This window comes from Ahaetulla prasina, chromosome 2, assembly GCF_028640845.1.
Source record: "Ahaetulla prasina isolate Xishuangbanna chromosome 2, ASM2864084v1, whole genome shotgun sequence".
Taxonomy (NCBI): domain Eukaryota; kingdom Metazoa; phylum Chordata; class Lepidosauria; order Squamata; family Colubridae; genus Ahaetulla; species Ahaetulla prasina.
Genome location: NC_080540.1, coordinates 61,940,759 through 61,961,227, shown reverse-complemented (window position 1 = coordinate 61,961,227; position 20,469 = coordinate 61,940,759). Strand labels below are relative to the sequence as shown.

At 40.5% G+C, this 20,469-nt stretch overlaps 1 protein-coding gene across 2 annotated transcripts in view; it reads left to right on the top strand.

Annotated features, from left to right (window-relative positions):
* The window catches only part of NCKIPSD (NCK interacting protein with SH3 domain), a 148,444-nt gene that overhangs the window by 7,062 nt on the left and 120,913 nt on the right, over positions 1 to 20,469 (top strand). The gene's annotated exons all lie outside the window — the stretch shown is intronic.

The following is a 20,469-nucleotide window of genomic DNA, read 5'->3' as shown; positions in this document are numbered from 1 at the left end:
AAAATCTCCATTCCCTCCCCACTCCAAGGGAAGGTTACTGTAAAATCTCCATTTCCTACCAATCAGCTGGGACTTGGGAGGCAGAGAATAGACGGGGCTGGGGCCAGTCAGAATTTTTACTACCGGTTCTCCGAACTACTCAAAATTTCCGCTACCAGTTCTCCAGAACTGGTCAGAACCTGCTGAAACCCACCTCTGATCCAAAGGGAAGTGGTGCATCATTTTAGATGGGCTAGTAATCACTTATTGAACATATCACAATTTATTGGGTCAAACAGTTAGCAAAACCATAAACCATGGTTTACAAACCAAATTTCATGTAAAACACTAAAACCAAGCAAAGGACAATATAACCTAGCTCCTCAGTCATTATTATTTATTCTTTAGTGCAGTAGTTCCCCCAGATTTCAAAAAGGATTTAGGCCTGAGGAGTAATTAACTGGCTTGGACTAGCTTGTTAATTAAAGTGGTCACACTGACAGACCAACTCTTTGTGTATACCTTTTGTTTGCCGTGGCTGTGCTGACTTCACCATGCAGTTATGCCTAATGTTTGCCCAGCTGTTCAATTGGAAGAAGACGGTGAAGATTTTCTCATTTACTGGCTTTGCAATATTGCTGCAGAGATGATTCCCGAAAGCACTGGAACAAAAGGGATGGCATGGCACCACCTGCTTTGCCTTCTTCACGCAACAAACCATTAGGCTCTAGGCCAAGCAAAGGACAGAGGAACCTTGGTCACATCTGTGGCCCTACAATTAGCAAGAAAAGTGTATTGTGTTATCCTGGTGGCCTTTTTTTTTGCGCTGCTGACTTCATGGAAATATGGCTGCATGGCTTGAAGTGTAAACAGCAGCTGAATGTAGTCCAGAGAACAAAAGAAGTTCCAGGCACACCTGGCAGCCATGGCCTCCTGTTGCTTAGTTCTGGAAATACTGAATAGAGGCCAAGCGAGATGCAAAACAGCCAAGGAAATTGGCACAGTGATTGCAGAATGGAGAGGAACCCGGGAGGAACAGACAGAAAATTTGATCTGTTGAGTTCTCTAACAGTCTGAAGCACATAGAGGTACCTGTGTCATTTGTATAGGAGGCCATTTTCACTCTAGGGACCCCTTCTCGTGTCACTTGACCATCACTGAGGTGATACAAAGCTGTCTGCATTATGGTTAGGTCAGCAGAATGATGGCTGTATAATTTGAGAAGATGCGATAAGTCATTAATAGTGATCCTGTTGGAGTCAGAAGCAGGGCTGACCATATCAGCTGAGACTAGTCTCTGAACCAGTGCTTTATTGAAGTAGATCCAGCAATAAGTTTTTCAATATTTCTGCCAATGAAATTGGATGGACTTTTTTTCCCTAAGGGAAGGAGACATTTGACAAAGACTTCTCCCAGGAGTCTCCAATAGCAGTGGCTGACATAGTGTCATGGGAAAAGCCACTTAGAAGGAATTGCCTTCTGCTGTCTTCCCTTGGAATGGTAATGGTAGTGTGAGAAGCCAGGGAAGTTTCAGTTTGCCAGAGACAATTATTCAATGAAAGGCATGAGATTTATACACATCCTGAAAATTTTGCCTCATAAAATTCTGTGAAAATTGGTGGAAAAATGCACAGGACAAATTTTCTGCCCTATTTATTTATTTATTTTTATTTATTTATCAAATTTTTATACCGCCCTTCTCCCAAAGGACTCAGGGCGGTGTACAGCCAAAGATAAGAAACAAGATATATACAATTAAAACCAACAATTAAAAACATAGCAAATTACAAAGGCTGATAATTTTAAATTTTAAATTTAAATTTTAAAAATATTAATAAAACCCCAATTTAAAATCAAACTATTATGCCAGTCCCACTTGAATAAATAAGTGTGTTTTTAGCTCACGACGGAAGGTCCGAAGATCAGGTACTTGACGTAGGCCAGGGGGAAGTTCATTCCAGAGCGTTGATGCTCCCACAGAGAAGGCCCTACTCCTGGGGGTCGCCAGCCGACACTGTTTGGCGGACGGCACCTGAGGAGACCCTCTCTGTGAGAGCGTACGGGTCAGTGGGAGGCATAAGGTAACAGCAGGCGGTCTCGTAAGTATTGAGATGGGTAATACCCAATTTCCTGCAGACCAGAAAAACCAAACATGCCTGATAGAACAATCCAGATACCTGGAAGACTTGGTTAAGATAAGAAATACAACTTTGCCAGTTTAAGGAAGAAAGAGGGTGCCACAGTCAAAGAATTCTGGACAGATTGGTGTTTATCCTGAAGCCCAGCTCAGAGATTGGAAATAAGTGGGCAGAAGACCAGTTTTATACCTGGAATGAATCGGACAAGAACAAGCCCTGTAGACAGATGACAATATGGCAGGGCTGTGAATGACAAGCACTGTGATGCAGTTCATTTAAAGCAGGGGTCCCCAATCCATGGTCCATGGACCAGAACCAATTTGCGGCATGCCAGCAACTGCCATGCAAAGAAGTGAAGCCCCATCTGTGGAATGAAAGCAGCACATTAAACCATGCCCCCTTCAATCCGTGGAAAAACCTCTCTCCACAGAACCAGTCCCTGGTGTCCAAAAGGTTGATTTAAATAATAGTAGCTGCTGCAAACTGAGGCCTAGAAGAAGAAAAGTATCTGGGGAGGCAAAGCATGTCTGAATGCTATCTACAGGACCAAACACCTTTTCTTTCTGCACATGCATATTCTGTGAGCCAAAGTGATGTGTTGTAAAAACAAAGTTTAGGAAATTAGTGGAAAAATGTCTAGGTAACTGATCTGATACCTGCTAAGAGCATTTTCTATTAAGTTTCTTGTATAACTTTTTAGGCCTTGAAAAAATTGCTTAAACGGTTTGAGCACGTTTTGGCAGTAGCTTAGGTGTTTGAACCACACTCCTTCCTTTATTTACATCATGGTCATGCATTTTATTCCATTTTCCGTTTAGAGAGAAAGGCTTTCTTTCACTTGTTGAAATATCAAGTGATCTTTTGGATTCCAAGGTGAGGTTTCTGTTCCTTTTCCTCCACTTCAGGAATATAACCTCTGGGGTTAGTTGACCTCTACTGAGGAACAGCCAGCATACTTGAACAGCCAGCATACTTGTCAATATATGTTGAAGTCTTTTGGGATGTAACATATGTATTGGTGCCACATGAAGCACAAACACTAGAGCAGCTCTCAAAGTTAGCAGTCAAACAGTTGTGTGCTGCCTTTTAGAAGACAGAACACATATTGGAAAAAACAGATAAAATCATTTTAAATTGTCTGGTCACTTTGTGGATGAGATAAAGGCTATTGTTTATGATATGATTGTGTAAAATTTCTCAACTCAATAGCTCTACATAATTAGAAACTACAACTTCCAGAATTCTAGATAGTATACCTAACTTGAGGAATTCTGCTTCTGTATCAGACTATAAAAGCAATGAATCCTCAAATCCCAGCTGCAGAGAACATGGGGAAGAGCGTGTAATTGCACTCTAATCCTGCTTGTAGGCATTCCGTTTGCATCTGCTTAGCCAGTTGAGAAGAGAATACTAGACTATTTCAGGTTTTGGTTTTTACTGTCTGAATAGACAGTAGAGTTTTTCAGTTGTTCTCTGATTTTTACTGTCTGAATAGAATTTATCCATTTCTGCTTGTGAAGTTTATAGTCAAATTGATGTTGTTGCACATCTGATGTTATCAATTATAAAATATTTTTTAATTATTGGAAGAGTGTTTATTAGACAAAATATTTGTTATAAAAAGTATTTGTTATAAATATTAAATGTTCTTGGCAGAGCTCTATTAGGCTTATCTCTTGCTTTATTTTGTACCACTAAGCCAAATATTTCAGCTATTCTAGAATGCTATCCTATTTCCAACTTTCAGTCTCCTTTAAATAATGTTGACCTCTTTTGCTGGAGTTATGACAACATGTTACACATCAACAGAACCATTCTGCTTTCGGTGCTGAAATGGTCTACATTTAATCCCAGTTAATTTGAGGCTGGAACATAGCTTTAGATCAGTATAAAATAGTGATTAAAGTGCATTTTTGCATAGTGTGGAAAAATACAGTAGGTGAACATCTGGTTCATTTTTGTCTGGCAATCTATACTCCCCTTACTCTGAATGATGGAGGCATCTACATAAAGGCTCCAATAGAACACGATTGCAGAGTCAAAAAGTTCTAGAAGACTAACAGATGTGTTTCAGTCTCTACTCAAAGCCTTAAGACTTTAAACAATAAGAAAGGGGCTGCTATAAGGCTTCTTTAAGAAAATATTGGTAAAAGTTAAGACACCTCCTTTATGGTTTGAACTGTACACACACAATCAGTATGTCCTTGAAATCTTCATTTCTAATATTCCTCTCATCTGGGTCTTAGCTGAGTTAAGGCAATTTTTATCAGGAATTGAAAAAGAAAAGCAAACATAGAGAGATCTTCAGGGAGTCTTCGTTTTATTTCTACCTGATGAATGGGATACCTGTTCTTTACAATATTTCATTTCCCTTTGGAGGCAAAGAAGAGCCGATACGAAGTGCCCCTCAGGCTATTATTTTATCATAAGCCTTAACTAACTCTTTCAAAAAATGGTGGGAGAAAAATATGGAACAAGTTTAAAATAACATTTTGCTACCGGTAGTTGTTTATGTGTCTTGCTGAAAATACTTACCATGGTTAAATCTGATGCTCAAAGTCATCCTGAGTCTGTTCATCCATTACAAGAACTTGATTATCGACTCCCTCAGCCCAACAGCTTTTTCCTGTGATCAGACATGGATATCTTCATCCATGGTTTGTTAAATTTGATGTGTGAACGAAGGAATCTGGATTATTCCTCTTAAAACAAGTCAGGGGGGGAAATCCATATTTTGCCTCACTGAGTGGAACAAGCTGGTGGTCAAGGGATGAAATGATTCTTTTAGGTTATGCTAGATTTAAGTCACCATTTTAATTATTGCTATGCAGACCCCAAAATGAAAAAAAATCAGCCAAAATCGAAGGCAAATATTTTATCCCTGCACTTGGGATGGGGGGCAAACTCTAACAAAAGAGGTCAAATTAAGTGTACCTCCTTGTGCTAAACTCTGGAAAAAGCTGAGTCACTACACTACACAAACCAGAGTCTCGTGGGAGGAGTTAGTCCCGTGGGAAGAGCTGCTGGGGAGTCAGAAAGTATCTTCGGTCTTCGGATGATATGGAAACATGCTCATTAAGAGAGTTTGGAAATGAGGCTTTGTTTTGAAGCCATTGCCGACAACCTGGCTTGCTCTGGACCTGTTAATTATAATTTCCGTTTCAGACTAAAAAAAAAAAAAAAAAAAAAGAGCTACCGTTAATAGAATAAGTTAAGGTTTTTTTCATGTGAAGGGAAGAATTACATGGGCAGCCAGAACATTCTTCATATCCCAGTTTATTAAATTGAGATATAATCACTGAAATGTGGGCAATCTAAAAAGAGATGTGTGTCCTTAGTAGAAGTTCTAAAACTTTAAAAAAACCCACTAATTGCCTTCTGTATAGGTAGTCCTCAACTTACAGCAGTTAGTTTAGTGACCATTCAAAGTTACAATGGCATTGAAAAAAGTGACTTATGACCCTTTTTCATAGTTACAACCTTTCTAGCATCCCCATGGTCATGTGAACAAAATCCAGGTGCTTGGCAACTGCTTCATACTTATGATGGTTGCTGTGTCCAGGGTCATGTGATCACCTTTTGCGACCTTCTAATAAGCAAAGTCAATGGGGAAGCCAGTTTCCCTTAATAACTGGTTTACTAACATATCAACTGCAGCGATTCACTTAACAACCGAGGCAAGAGAGGTCATAAAATGGGACCCAATTAACTTAACAAATGTCTCACTTAATAACAGAAATTTGTGGTTCAATTGTGGTCGTAAGTCGAGGACTACCTGTATCAGAATTAGTCTGCTTTTTCTATATTACCTAATTTCATTTCTATTTTTCCATTCACATCACCTAACAGAATAATTTTCCTCTGGAACTTATTCATTCAGAGACTTGCACAATTCTTCCCCAAACTCATTCCTAGTTCTTTCATCATCATCATTGAATGCAGTATTGCAGGCTAACTCTACCCATAGCCAGGAGTTTGATCATGACTGGCTAAAGGATAACTCAGCCTTCCATCCTTCTGAGGTCAATAAAACAGGGAGCCAGGTTTTAGGGGCTTTATTCTGACATTTTTAAACTACTCAAGAGAGTGCCGTAAAGCAGGGGTCTCCAAATTTGACAACTTTAAGACTTGTGGACTTGTGAAGTTGAAGTCCACAAGTCTTAAAGTTGCCAAGTTGGGCACCCCTGCCGTAAAGCACAATGGAGCAGTATATATGTCTAGGTGCTATTGCTTTAAACTTACATTTTCAGTTCCTTGCATGTTAGTCCATTCCACAAGATCAGACCAGCTTCCTGCTGACACCTTAGATCTTTCACCTTTTTTTCTAGTTTCACAAACATATAAGATATTTCCCCCCTTTCTCTCATTTTTTCATTCTTTCTTTTACCACTTATTGCTCTCATATTCCAAGTCACAATTTTACATATGATGTGACCATCATCAGATGAACTGTTGACATTGACTTCAGCTGCTCATTAGACCCTCACTTCCAGGTTTGGACTCCAACAATCTCAGAGCATCTGGCTAAAAAATGAGGATTATTTTTGTCATTTTTGCCAGCCAGGTAGTCATAGGAGGATCCCCAAATCAAGAGAAAATGGGAAGTTCTTGTGTGTATCTTGCGATATCCTTAAGGCCATCATTCAGTAATTTTCCATTAACATTTCCACAACTTGCACCCTAGATAAAAAATGCAATAAATTGTTGCCTGTGTTAGTTTGAGAATCACTGGGCAATTCAGTAACTACAGGTAGTCAAATGCAGTATACTGTATGTTGTATGCTCTTGCTGTATGCAAGAGTAATGTTTGCACCAAGAGTATTATCTAAGCATAAGAAATAATGCTACGTGTGTGTCCTTGTTATAAGACACATTTTTGAGAACTTTCTGAGCTTTCTAAGAAATAAATTGCATCATTCAAACTTGGATATAATCTGGAAAGTGCTATGACAACTCAGAGGAAATAAAAAACATACAGTGTTCTAAGAAAATAATACATTATTCATCCGAATTGCATATACTTATTGTAACTTTTTGACTGTTCCTGTGTCAGTTATTTGGTTGACAAGTCATTTTTAAAAAATAATTAGGCATTTTATATTTTGGAGTTATTTTTCTCTTTATGTGTTACATTGGGCTCAGCCAAGTTGTGTTATGTATACTATTGTAAATTATAATCATGCCCTTTCCATATCCCAAAGTATATTTTATATTTATAGGGCTGCAAAGTCCAAAAAATCATCCACAGGATATCAACAGAGATCATATATAGAATATTACACACCTGGCATAGATTCTGTACATAATCTTCATGCAAGGTATAATTTACTTTTAAAATGAAAGATGATTAGACTTCAGATTTAATCAGCGATGGAAAGAACTTGTCAGATACTCTGGACTAAATTTCCATTCCTCAACCGAACACAATGTGTTCAATAGACCTTCAGCCTCTAGTTCGTTTGTTTGCTATTTATTTAGTCCTGGCCATTGTGTGCCTTTCTTGTTCGCCTGGCTTAGCAAGCAGGATTCCAGGTCTGCAGCACAAAAGCCAAGAAAAGGACATGCAAAGGGTGGATCTAAGGGAGAATCTCTAGTGACCTGATGATCTATTCCCACCATACGGAGGAAATGTTTAGATTGTGATCTGGCAACAGCTTTAATGGGATTTGCTTTACAAAACAATGTCACCTGATGAATTCAGTTTTTTGGGACACATTGTAATACTTGCATTTGGACTGCTGTCTGATGATAATTTCTCTCTGCCAATAGAGTACCTGATTTTGCCAAAGGCTATTGTTTCTCATTCAGTGTCCTTCAACTTTGAATTTGTGTAACAAAACTGGTTTGCCAACTCTTTTTTTTTGAAGATTTTTTTTATTTTTTATTTTGTCACAACAGTATATATAAGCATAAGCATGAAAATAACTATATAATATATAAGCATATAAATGAGCATAAGTATGTAATAACTATATTAATTGAATATAATGAAAGGAATCAATAGGACAGGAACGGTAGGCACATTTTGTGCTCTTATGCACGTCCCTTATAGACCTGGGGTGGGGTGACGTCAATAGTAGACAGTTTTTGGTTGAAGATTTGGGGATTTTGGGAAGAGACCACAGAGTCAGGTAGTGTATTCCAAGCATTAACAACTCTGTTACTGAAGTCATATTTTCTGCAATCAAGATTGAAGCGGTTAACATTAAGTTTAAATCTATTGTTTGCTCTTGTATTATTGTGATTGAAGCTGAAGTAGTCTTCAACAGGAAGGACATTGCAATAGATGATTCTATGAGTTAAACACAGGTCTGTCGGAGGCGGCAGAGTTCTAAGTTTTCTAAACCCAGGATTTCAAGTCTGGTGGCATAAGGTATTTTGTTGTATTCAGAGGAGTGGAGAACTCTTCTTGTAAAATATTTCTGGACACTTTCAATTGTATTGATGTCTGAAATGTGGTATGGGTTCCAGACAGGCGAGCTATATTCAAGAATAATCTCAAGTTATTGTGTTCTCTTTGCTGACGATGTCAAACTATTTAATACCACTAATAATACTTCAACCCTTCAAGAAGACCTCGACTTAATTTCCGATTGGTCTAAAACTTGGCAACTCCAAATCTCAACCAGCAAATGCTCAGTCTTACATATTGGAAAAAAGAACCCTAACATCAAGTACAAACTTGATGGACATTACCTAACTGACAACCCCACCCTGTCAAAGATCTTGGAGTTCTCATATCAAATGACCTTAATGCCAAAGCCCACTGCAACTACATAGCAAAAAAGGCCCTAAGAGTTGTAAACCTAATTTTACGCAGCTTCTTTTCTAAAAACTCTACACTACTAACTAGAGCATACAAAACATTTGCCAGACCTATTCTTGAATACAGCTCATCCGTCTGGAACCCATACCACATCTCTGACATAAATACAATAGAACGAGTCCAGAAATATTTCACTAGAAGAGTTCTTCACTCCTCCGAAAACAACAAAATACCTTATACCAACAGACTTGAAATCCTGGGATTAGAAAACTTACAACTCCGTCGACTTCGACATGACCTGTGTTTAACACACAAAATCATCTATTGCAATATCCTTCCTATAAAAGACTACTTCAGCTTCAATCGCAATATTACAAGAGCAAAAAACAGATTCAAGCTAAATGTCAACCGCTTCAAACTTGATTGCAGAAAATATGACTTCTGTGACAGAGTTGTTAATGCTTGGAACTCATTACCTGACTCCATAGTCTCTACTCAAAATCCCAAAATCTTCAACCAAAAACTGTCTACTATTGACCTCACCCCATTCCTAAGAGGACTATAAGGGGCGTGCATAAGAGCACAAAAGTGCCTACCGTTCCTGTCCTATTGTTCCCTTCATTATATCAAATTAATATAGTTGATGCATATTTTTTTACTTATATATATATATATTTTTCTTCAAGATATGTTGTTTTATCTATGACAATTGTTTGTGTATACTGTTGTGACAAAAAGAAATAAAAAAAAAATTGGTCTAGCAAATGTTTTATAAGCTCTGGTTAGCAGTGTAGTGTTTCTGGAGAAGAAGCTTCGTAAGATTATGTTTACAACTCTTAAAGCCTTTTTTGCGATGTAGTTGCAGTGGGCTTTGGCATTTAGATAATTGGATATGAAAACTCCAAGGTCTTTAACAGGGTGGGAGTCATCTGTAAGGTAATGTCCATCAAGCTTGGACTTAGTGTTTAGGTTCTTTTTTCCAATATGTAATACTGAGCATTTGCTGGTTGAGATTTGGAGTTGCCAAGTTTTAGACCATTCAGATACAAAGTCAAGGTCTTTTTGAAGGGTAGTTGTATTGTTGGTGGTGTTAAATAATTTGATGTCGTCAGCAAAAAGAACACAATCACTTGTAATATGGTCACAGAGATCATTAATGTATAATATGAAGAGTGTTGGTCCAAGAACGCTGCCTTGGGGAACGCGACTTTTGACAGGAACAGGATTTGATAGGGCATTGCCAATTTTGACCACTTGTTGTCTGTTTGACAGAAAAGCTGTTATCCAATTGTGGAGGGGTCCTGAAATGCCGTAAGATTTTAGTTTTAGGAGAAGTTTATCATGTACAACAGAGTCAAAAGCTTTACAGAAGTCTATGTAGATCGCATCTATTGCTTTGCCCTGATCAAGGTTTGTAGTCCATATGTTTTTACAGTGGAGAAGTTGTAAGTTACATGATAATTTTTTCCTGAAACCAAATTGTTTATTAGAGAGTAGGTTGTTTGTTTCTAGGTGGAGGGTAATGGATTGGTTGATGATAGATTCCATTACTTTGCAGGTGACACAGCATAGAGATATTGGTCTGTAATTTTCAACTAGGCTGGGGTCTCCTTTTTTGAAGACAGGGATAACCGTGGCTAGTGAACAAAGTTTGGGAAGGGAACTGATCATGAAAGCTTTTCCAAAGATTATGCTTAGGGGTTCTGCTATATTAGTAGAAAGTTCTTTTAAGAAGTATGCACATAGTCCATCAGGTCCAATAGATAGGGATGGTTTTAGTTTAACTCACTTATTTTTGTTTTATAGCACCTTTTAGAATGGTTGTCTTCTACAGAAAATGGGCTCAAAAAAGCAGAAAAACCTCCTAAGTTTTATTTTTTATTTTTTTATTTGCATTTATATCCCGCCCTTCTCCGAAGACTCAGGGCCGCTTACACTATGTTAGCAATAGTCTTCATCCTATTTGTATATTTATATACAAAGTCAACTTATTGCCCCCAACAATCTGGGTCCTCATTTTACCTACCTTAAAAAGGATGGAAGGCTGAGTCAACCTTGGGCCTGGTGGGACTAGAACCTGCAGTAATTGCAGTAATTGCAGGCAGCTGTGTTAATAACAGACTGTCTTACCAGTCTGAGCCACAGAGGCACAAGTGATACCTGTGTTCCATTATAGGAGGATAAAGAACATAAGCATATAAAACAGCAGCTATCTATATACACTCCTCATGTTGGATCAAAACTAAAACATTTCATGGAGTTTTCTCTTGCATATGGCCTCTTCAGGAGGTAGCCCAAACAGGAAACAGCAGAGCAAAACAGAGAACATCCTGATTTAGATTTCTACTTAGATAAAGAAAGCTGTTATCACAGGCCAGTCTGTATTTCTTAGCTTATATATATTTCACAGGTTGATTATAAGAGTGAAACAAGTCCTGTAAGCCACCTAATCACCTTTAAAATATATACATAGGTAATTTTATTAAAGATTTTAAACACAATAAGAAAAGCAGATGCAAACTCAGAAAAAAAGATGGAGAGAAAATAAATAGAGAACAAATAAACAGAGAACAAAAGAGAGAAGAAAAAGAAAAAGAAAAAAAATAGAAAATAGGAAACAAGTAGAATAAAGGAAAAAAAAATATGTAAAGAAGTGACTTCCAGTGTTCATCACAATAAGTAAAAACAAAATAGCTCATCAACTCCTACCAAGTTACAAATATTTTTTCTTCCCATAATAACCCATCCCTCTATATGAAAAACCATAAAATTGTCAACTTCTCAGTCCTGGTGTCAGCAAAAATTCTGAAAAGGGTTAAAAGAGCTTTATAAAAACATGTATTGTTTTACCTTTGATCAAACAATCCAACTTTATTTCTTTTACTTCTAACAATCTTGATCTTTAATTCATTCATATGCAGTCTTGCTCATTGCAAAGACTTCTTCAAGGTTTTAACAAACTTATTTTATAAATTCAGTAGAAAATCATTATCCAGATTATTGCATGGCTTTGTCTTTTATATTTATCCTTTGATTTTTAAGGCCTTAACCAACTTCTTTTGTGTACCCTGTAGAAAGTCCATATCAGGGTTCTTTTGGGTCTTCTCTACCTTGTAAATCCACACTTTTTACTTTTGTTCATATTTCCAGTCTAAATGTTATATAGTATATTTAACAATCTACTTAATATGAGTATACAATAAACTTCTTTTTTTTTGTTCGGAAGTAATTGTAATTGTCATTCCAAAGATCCCTAATAGCCTTAAGATATTTAAATAAGCAATTTTCAAAAGTGATTAGAAGCTAAGTTAACAAACCTAATGTAAGGTGCTGGCTGCAGTTGTGTACTTGATGATTCATCCCTTGATTCATCTCTTCGTATCCTCTTCTGTCTCATTGTCCTGCAATCTCTTTGCAAGTACAGGTAACTGAGCCCAGCTTTCTGTTGCTAAGTGAGACATTTATTGAGTTTACTCCCCCCATTTTATGACCTTTCTTTCCACAGTTGTTAAATTAGTAACACGGTTGTTAAGTGAATCTTAACGGCAGCTTTTGATACCATCGACCATGGTATCCTGCTGCGGCGGTTGGAGGGATTGGGGGTGGTGGGCACCGTCTATCGGTGGTTCTCCTCCAATCTCTCTGATCATTCGCAGACGGTGTTGGCAGGGGGGCAGAGATCGACCTCAAGGTGCCTCACTTGTGGGGTGCCTCAGGGGTCGGTTCTCTTGCCTCTCCTGTTCAACATCTACATGAAGCCACTGGGTGAGGTTATCCATGGTTTCGGAGTGGAATACCACCTGTACGCTGATGATACTCAGCTGTACATTTCCACTCCAAACCACCCCAACGAAGCCGTTGAGGTGATGGTCCGGTGTCTTGAGGCCGTGCGGGTCTGGATGGGGAGGAACAGGCTCCAGCTCAACCCCTCCAAGACAGAGTGGCTGTGGGTTCCGGCGTCCCGGTATAGCCAGCTTACGCCTTCGCTGACTGTTGGGGGCGAAGTATTGGCCCCCAGGGGGAGGGTGCACAACTTGGGCATTCTCCTGGACGACCAGCTGTCTTTAGAAGAACATTTGATGGCTGTCAGCAGAGGAGCAATTTATCAGGTTCGCCTGATTCGCCAGTTGCGCCCTTTCCTTGACCGGGACTCCTTACGCATGGTCACTCATGCCCTCGTTACTTCCCGCCTGGACTATTGCAATGCTCTCTACATGGGGCTCCCCTTGAAGAGCACCAGGAGGCTCCAGTTAGTCCAGAATGCGGCTGCGCGGGTGATAGAGGGAGCACCGTGTTGTTCCCATATAACACCTATCCTGCGTGGCCTGCACTGGCTGCCGGTAACCTTCCGGGTGCACTTCAAGGTGTTAGTGACCACCTTTAAAGCGCTCCATGGCTTAGGACTGGGATATTTATGAAACCGCCTTTTGCCACCTATAGCCTCCCAACGACCTATGCGCTCCCACAATATCGGTTGGCGGCCCCCAGGGGGAGAGCCTTCTCTGTGGCAGCACCGGCCCTTTGGAATGAGTTGCCTCCGGGTTTATGCCAACTCCCCGACCTCCGGACCTTCAAGCGGGAACTGAAGACTTTATTATTACATCGTGCGGGACTAGCCTAAGTGTATTTTAAGTGTATTTTAATTGTAATTTTAAGGAGTTTTATGTTGGTCTAAGACCGTTTTAGTTGATTGCCCTGTTAAATATTTGTTTTTAAATTCTTTTTAAAATTGTTATTTTTTTTTGTATTTTAATATGACTGTACACTGCCCTGAGTCCTTCGGGAGAAGGGCGGTATAGAAATTAAATTATAAATAAATAAATAAATAAAATCTGGCTTCCCCATTGACTTTCTTATCAGAAGATCACAAAAGGTTATCACATGACCCCCCAGGACACTGCAACCATCATAAATATGAGTCAGTTGCCAAGCATCTGAATTTTGATCATGTGACCATACTGCAATGGTCATGTGAAAACTGGTCATAAGTCACTTTTTTCAGTGCCATTCTAACTTTGAACAGTCACTAAATGAATTGTTATAAGTCAAGGACTAGCAAATGTTGGTGATCTCTGACTTCTTATCCAAAGAGGTCCCAAAGAACTGGACTACGCATGTGGCTTCAAGTACGTACTTACTGCCCTAAATTATCCTTAATTGGTCTTTATTTCAGTTCAGGTAGACTATATTACCTACAGCCCATTTTTATTTTATGAAAAAGTCACTATAATTTTACAACTTATTCTCTACAGGAGTTCATGCCACAGTACTAGATATGCATTTCCGGTTTTTTGTTTTAAGCTGAAATAATACAATTTCTCCCCCCAAATTCCTGTTAAACCCAAAGCACAGAATGAAAAGTAAGCTGCTTTATGTAAAGGTATTTACTGATATATAAAGCTCTATTTTATGTGTAAGGACCGCCCTCTGCTGATCATTAATGAAACCAGAGAATGACTTACAGCAATTCAATTGTGCAGGTTTTTTTCCTCTTTTGGTTATAAATCATTAGATATTGCTTAAATACTGGGAACACTGTGAAACCAAGTTTGTGATATCTCATGAGCAAAACGTCAAGTTAGTAATTTACAGTAACACCAAGTCATGTATTTCTTGCTAGAATAGTACGTCTATTTGTTATACTGATGAAGTGCAGCAACAGAATGTGTCTTGCTTGTACTATAGAAAAATATAAAATAGAACACAGAATGAGCTGGAAGAGACCTTGGAGGTCTTCTAGTCCTATTATCAATAGATAATTGATAATAATCAATAGATGATGAATCAATATTTCAATAATAATCCTTAAATGATTGAGGGGATTAATCTCAATAATCTCTCATGGGTTTATTCCAGGGGTGAAATGCTCCCGATCTGGACCGGATCACACGATCTGGTAGTGATGGCGGCAGGTGGTTCGGAGAACCGGTAGCAAAAATCCGCGCCCCCCCCTGCCCAGCTGAGCTGCACGATCATCAGAGGTTGTTTTTTTTAACTTTTAAAAGCATTTTTTCTTCTGCCGAAAAAATGATCACGGGATTGTCAGAACCCTTTAAAACCATTTTTTCTACAACCTCTTTGGCCGAAGAGGTTGTTGAAAAAATGCTTTTAAAAGGTTCTGACAATCAGGCAACTCAACTGGGATCGTCACGACCCTTTAAAAACATTTTTTCTACAAACTCTTCGGCAGAAGAGGTTGTTGAAAAAATGCTTTTAAAAGGCTCCTCTGGCGATCCCAGCTGAGTTGCCTGATCATCAGAGACTTTTAAAAGCATTTTTTGCAAGCTCTTTGGCCGAAGAGGTTGTAGAAAAAATGCTTTTAAAAATAAAAAAAAAAAACTTGGCCACGCCCACCCAGTCACATTACCCCCCACAAAGCCATGCCCACAGAACCGGTAGTAACAAATTTTACATTTCACCCCTGGTTTATTCTTAACCTTTAATAGTAGAGAACTAAAAATTGTGCCTCCAACGACCTGACAAATTGTGATGGAACTTCAGTGACCAAAAAAGACCAATAGGCAGTTGATTAGTAGAGATTACTCAGCACTTTTCCAACCCGAGGCCAAAGGAAGAAAGCAAGTGAGACCTGCATGAAGAAGGAAGCTAGTTTATATTGGGTTCGGAAAAGCGGACAGAATGATAATAATAATAATAATAATATTTTAATTTGTATACCGCCCTTCTCCCGAAGGACTCAGGGCGGTGAACAGGCAGATAAAATATACATACACACAATAATTAAAAAACATCCCTTAAAAAACTAATTTAAATGCCCAAAATATTAAAAAACGTACTTCCCCGTAAAATCACAGAATTTTAAAAACCCATCCAATAAAAATAAGAATCAGGCTAGTCCAGCCATACGGAATAAATAAGTTTTAAGTTCGCGGCGAAAGGTCCTAAGGTCAGGTAATTGTCGAAGTCCGAGGGGAAGTTCGTTCCACAGGGTCGGAGCCCCCACAGAGTAGGCCCTCCCCCTGGGGGCCGCCAGTCGACACTGTTTGGCTGACGGCACCCTGAGGAGTCCTCTCTGTGGGAGCGTGCGGACGATGGGAGATAGCAGCCGGCAGTAGACGGTCCCGTAGATAGCCCGATCCTAAGCCATGGGCGCTTTAAAGGTGGTAACCAATACCTTGAAGCGCACCGGAAAACAACAGGTAGCCAGTGCAGTCTGCGCAGGATAGGTGTTATATGGGAGCTCGAGGCGCTCCCTCAATAACCAGCGCAGCGTTCTGAACTAGCTGAAGTCTCCGGGTGCTCTTCAAGGAGCCCCATGTAGAGAGCATTGCAGTAGTCCAGGCGAGAGGTAACGAGAGCATGAGTGACTGTGCATAAGGCATCCCGGTCCAGGAAGGGCGCAACTGGCGGATCAGGCGAACCTGGTAAAATGCTCTCCTGGAGACGGTCGCCAAATGGTCTTCAAAGGACAACCGACCATCCAGGAGCACGCCCAAGTTGCGTACCTTCTCCATCAGGGCCAATGATTCACCCCCGACAGACAGCCGCATCTGCAGCTGACTGTACCGAGGTGCCGGCATCCACAGCCACTCCGTCTTGGGGGGGTTAAGTTTGTGGCTGTTCCTCCCCACCCAGACCCGTACGGCCTCCAGACACCGGGACAGCACTTTGACAGCTTCACTGGGGTGGCCCGGGGTGGAAAAGTACAGCTGGGTATCATCAGCGTACAGTTGGTATCTCACCCCAAAGCCACTGATGATCTCACCCAGCGGCTTCATATAGATGTTGAACAGGAGGGGTGAGAGAATCGACCCCTGCGGCACCCCACACATGAGGCACCTTGGAGTCGATCTCTGCCCCCCTGTCAACACCGTCTGCGTCCGGTCAGAGAGGTAGGAGGGGGACCACCGATAAACGGTGCCTCCCACTCCCAACCCCTCCAACCGGCGCAGCAGGATACCATGGTCGATGGTATCAAAAGCCGCTGAGAGGTCTAATAGGACCAGGGCAGAGGAATAACCCCTATCCCTGGCCCTCCAGAGATCATCCACCAGTGCGACCAAAGCTGTCTCCGTACTGTATCCGGGCCGGAAGCCGGACTGGAACGGGTCTAGATAGACAGCTTCATCCAGGTACTGGGGTAGCTGACATGCCACCACACTCTCAACAACCTTCGCCGTGAAGCGAAGATTGGAGACTGGCCGGTAGTTCCCTAAAACAGCTGGGTCCAGGGGAGGCTTCTTGGGGAGGGGTCTCACCCCTGCCACTTTCAAGGCCGCGGGAAAGACCCCCACCCGCAAAGAAGCATTTGTAATCCCCTGGAGCCAGCCCCGCGTCACCTCCTGAGTAGCCAGTACTAACCAGGAGGGACACGGATCCAGTAAACATGTGGTGGCATTCAGCCTACCCAGCAACCTGTCCATGTCCTCGGGAGTCACAGGATCAAAGTCATCCCAAAACACCTCAACAAGACGGGCCTCAGAACCCTCGCCTGGATCTACCCAATTTTGATCCAATCCGTCCGAAGCTGAGCGATTTTGTCGTATAGATAACCGTTAAACTCCTCGGCACGCCTTGTAGGGGTCCTCCGCCCCTCCTGTTGAAGGAGGCGGGTCACCAAACAGGGCGGCGGGCGGTTATCTGCCGGCGCAATGAGGAGGAAATGTAGGAACGCCGCAGCCCTCATTGCCACTAGGTAGGTCCTACTATAGGACCTAACTAGTGTCGGTCAACCTCAGGCGGCTGGATCTCCAGGCACTCTCTAGGCGTCTTCTCCGGCGCTTCATCTCCCTCAGCTCCTCGGAGAACCAAGGAGCTGGTTGAGACCGACGCCGGGTCAGAGGCCGCAAAGGCACAACACGGTCCAAAGCTCCAGCCGCGGCCCGTTCCCAGGCCGCAACTAGCTCTTCAGTCGAGTCGTGGGCCAGGTGCTCGGGGAACGGCCCAAGCTCCGTCAGGAACCTCTCCGGGTCCATCAGGCGCCTGGGACAGAACCAGCGCATTGGTTCCGTCTCCCTGCGGTGGTGGGTAGCGGTCAGAAAGTCTAGACGAAGGAGAAAATGATCTGACCATGACAAAGGTTCAACAACTAAATCATTTAAAACCAGATCATTAGACCACTGGCCAGAGATAAAAATCAGATCTAGGGTACCTCCCCCGACGTGGGTAGGGCCGTCAATTAACTGAATCAGGTCCATGGCCGTCATGGAAGCCATGAACTCCTGTGCTATTTGTGAATAAATCCCATAGTGCTGTAGATACCTTTATTAATCTGATAGGGACAGCAAGAATTATAGTTATTAGCCCCTTATTCAGCAATTAGGACCAGATTTTTTTTAACTCATCTTGCTTAACTTCAAATTTTTCTGAAGTTCTTCCCTAATATCCCAAGCTTAAATATCTCATGCTGCAAATGACATTGAGAAAAGTATATTTAAAATCTTTTGGCATTTTGTTGCATAAATATCTTGATTCATGTTTATGCAAACGAATAAAACAAAATACAAAGAGAAGAAGAAGAATGGCATGTTTGTGTATGGGAAGTCACACCCGCTAAAAAAGCAACTAACTTTTAAAAAGTTGGGAACAAAACTCTTTTAATGAGGAACTGTCGCTTTGACCTTCATTTTTAAGCTATTTTTGCTATGTCCTAATAAGTTATCTTAACTTTTAACTTATACTATGTATTCTGTCATAGATTTATTTAAAATAGGTGCTTCAAAACTTTTTGTTCTCCGTAAATTTATAAATTGACATGTATTTTACTGCTCCCAAACTTTATTTCTTCTATTCCATTTGTTTCTTTTTCTTACCCCCTTATTTTTCCTATAGTTTTTCCTTATTACTGATATGATAGCAGCTAAAAAAAGAAATAAAAAAGAAATACAGTATGATGGATCATGATTAATCAGGGTACCCCTTGTGCAGCTACTGTGAAGCAGTCAGTCTTTTGCAAGAATAATAGAAATAATATTTTTTGCTGTCACATTCACATTATGGAGTCTTCTCCCTACCAGAGATGAGGTTGGTCTCATCACCCCTGAGCTTATGAAGGTCTCTCAGGATAGTTCATGCAAGCACGCCTGGGGACAGGTGATCCTGTGAGATATTATTATTCACATCCTTCTGTCTATTATTACATAAGAGCACTTACGTGCCTACCGTTCCTGTCCTAATGTTCCCTTTGATTATCTAATTTCATATAGTTACTGCATACTTATGATTATATATATGCTTATATATGTATAGTTCTTTCATGCTTATGCTTATATATACTGTTTTGACCAAAAAAAATGTCTTGTTTAGTTCTGCTTTTATAGTTTTTAAATGTTTCTTATTAATTTATAATGATAGTTGATGACAAATGTTTTATATTTATTCTTTTATTGGATGGTTGTATGCTGCCCTGAGTCACTTTCTATGAGATGGGTAGCCATGTACATTTGATTAATAAATAAAGAATATAAAGAACTTTTATATTTTTACAAAATTTAATGCAGACATCTTATTCGTGATAGAGGTGCCTGGAAGCTACTTCCTCTGTTATCATTTCTGTTCAGAGCGTACATACCAGGGGTGGGTTCTACTTACCTTTACTACCGATTCGCATTGTGCCGGCGCGCAGAAGAGTTTTGATGATATTTGGGTCAATGGGAGGAGCCTCCTGCTGGTTTTACTACCGGTTCTATAGAACCGGTCCGAACTGGGGGCAACCCACCACTAGTACATACATCTCCAGGCTGAACCCAAGCAAGCTGGAATTCTTGTTTCTACTTTGGGACTCTGTATCAACACCAATATTATCTCTAGATAGGGAAGCACTATCTCCAAGAACAAGTTCACCATTGGGGATCCTTCTGGACTCACAGCTTCCACTCAAGACATAGGTGCAAGCTGTGGCTTGAATGATCTTTGTGCAGCTCTGGTTGATGCTTCAATGGCAACCTTACTTGGGGTAAGAGGATCTGGCTACAATAACTCTTCACCCCAAAACCACTGAATTAGATTAGTGCAATTTACTGTACATGGGGCTGCCTTTAAAGACTACTTGGAAACTATAGTTTAGCTAGAATGCAGCTGCCTCCTTACTAATGATGGGAGCATATTACCTGTGTTACAGGCCTTGCAGTGGCTACCATGTAGTTCCTGGATATGATTTAAAGTGCTGGTTTTGACCTCTAAAGCAGAAATGTTTTCTGGGAGACAGAGGAACAGTTTCAATGAAGGCACTTGAACTTGCAAGTACTTGACCTTGAACTTGCATACCCCGTGCTGTTTTTTGACCTACTTGTCACCATTATATGACTGATTATATGACTGAGGACAGCGTCAACTCTAAGGGGATAGGAATGTTTAAGAGATGTTGTTTACTTTGTCATTTTCAAGGTTTTTAATACAGTCCATCACCAAAGATTTCTAAAGTAAGCATTCATGGTAAAAGTGGTGAGGGAGTGCCTTTTTCTTAGTCTATCATCAGTTACAGGATTACAAAAAAAAGAGTGCTTGGAAATAAATAGACAGAGGGAACCAAAAAAATAATTCAGGGGAGCAACTCACCAATGACAAAAAGGGTTTTATTTATAATGAAGACAAAAGTCAAGTAAGGAGCCACTGTCAGTTGGTAGC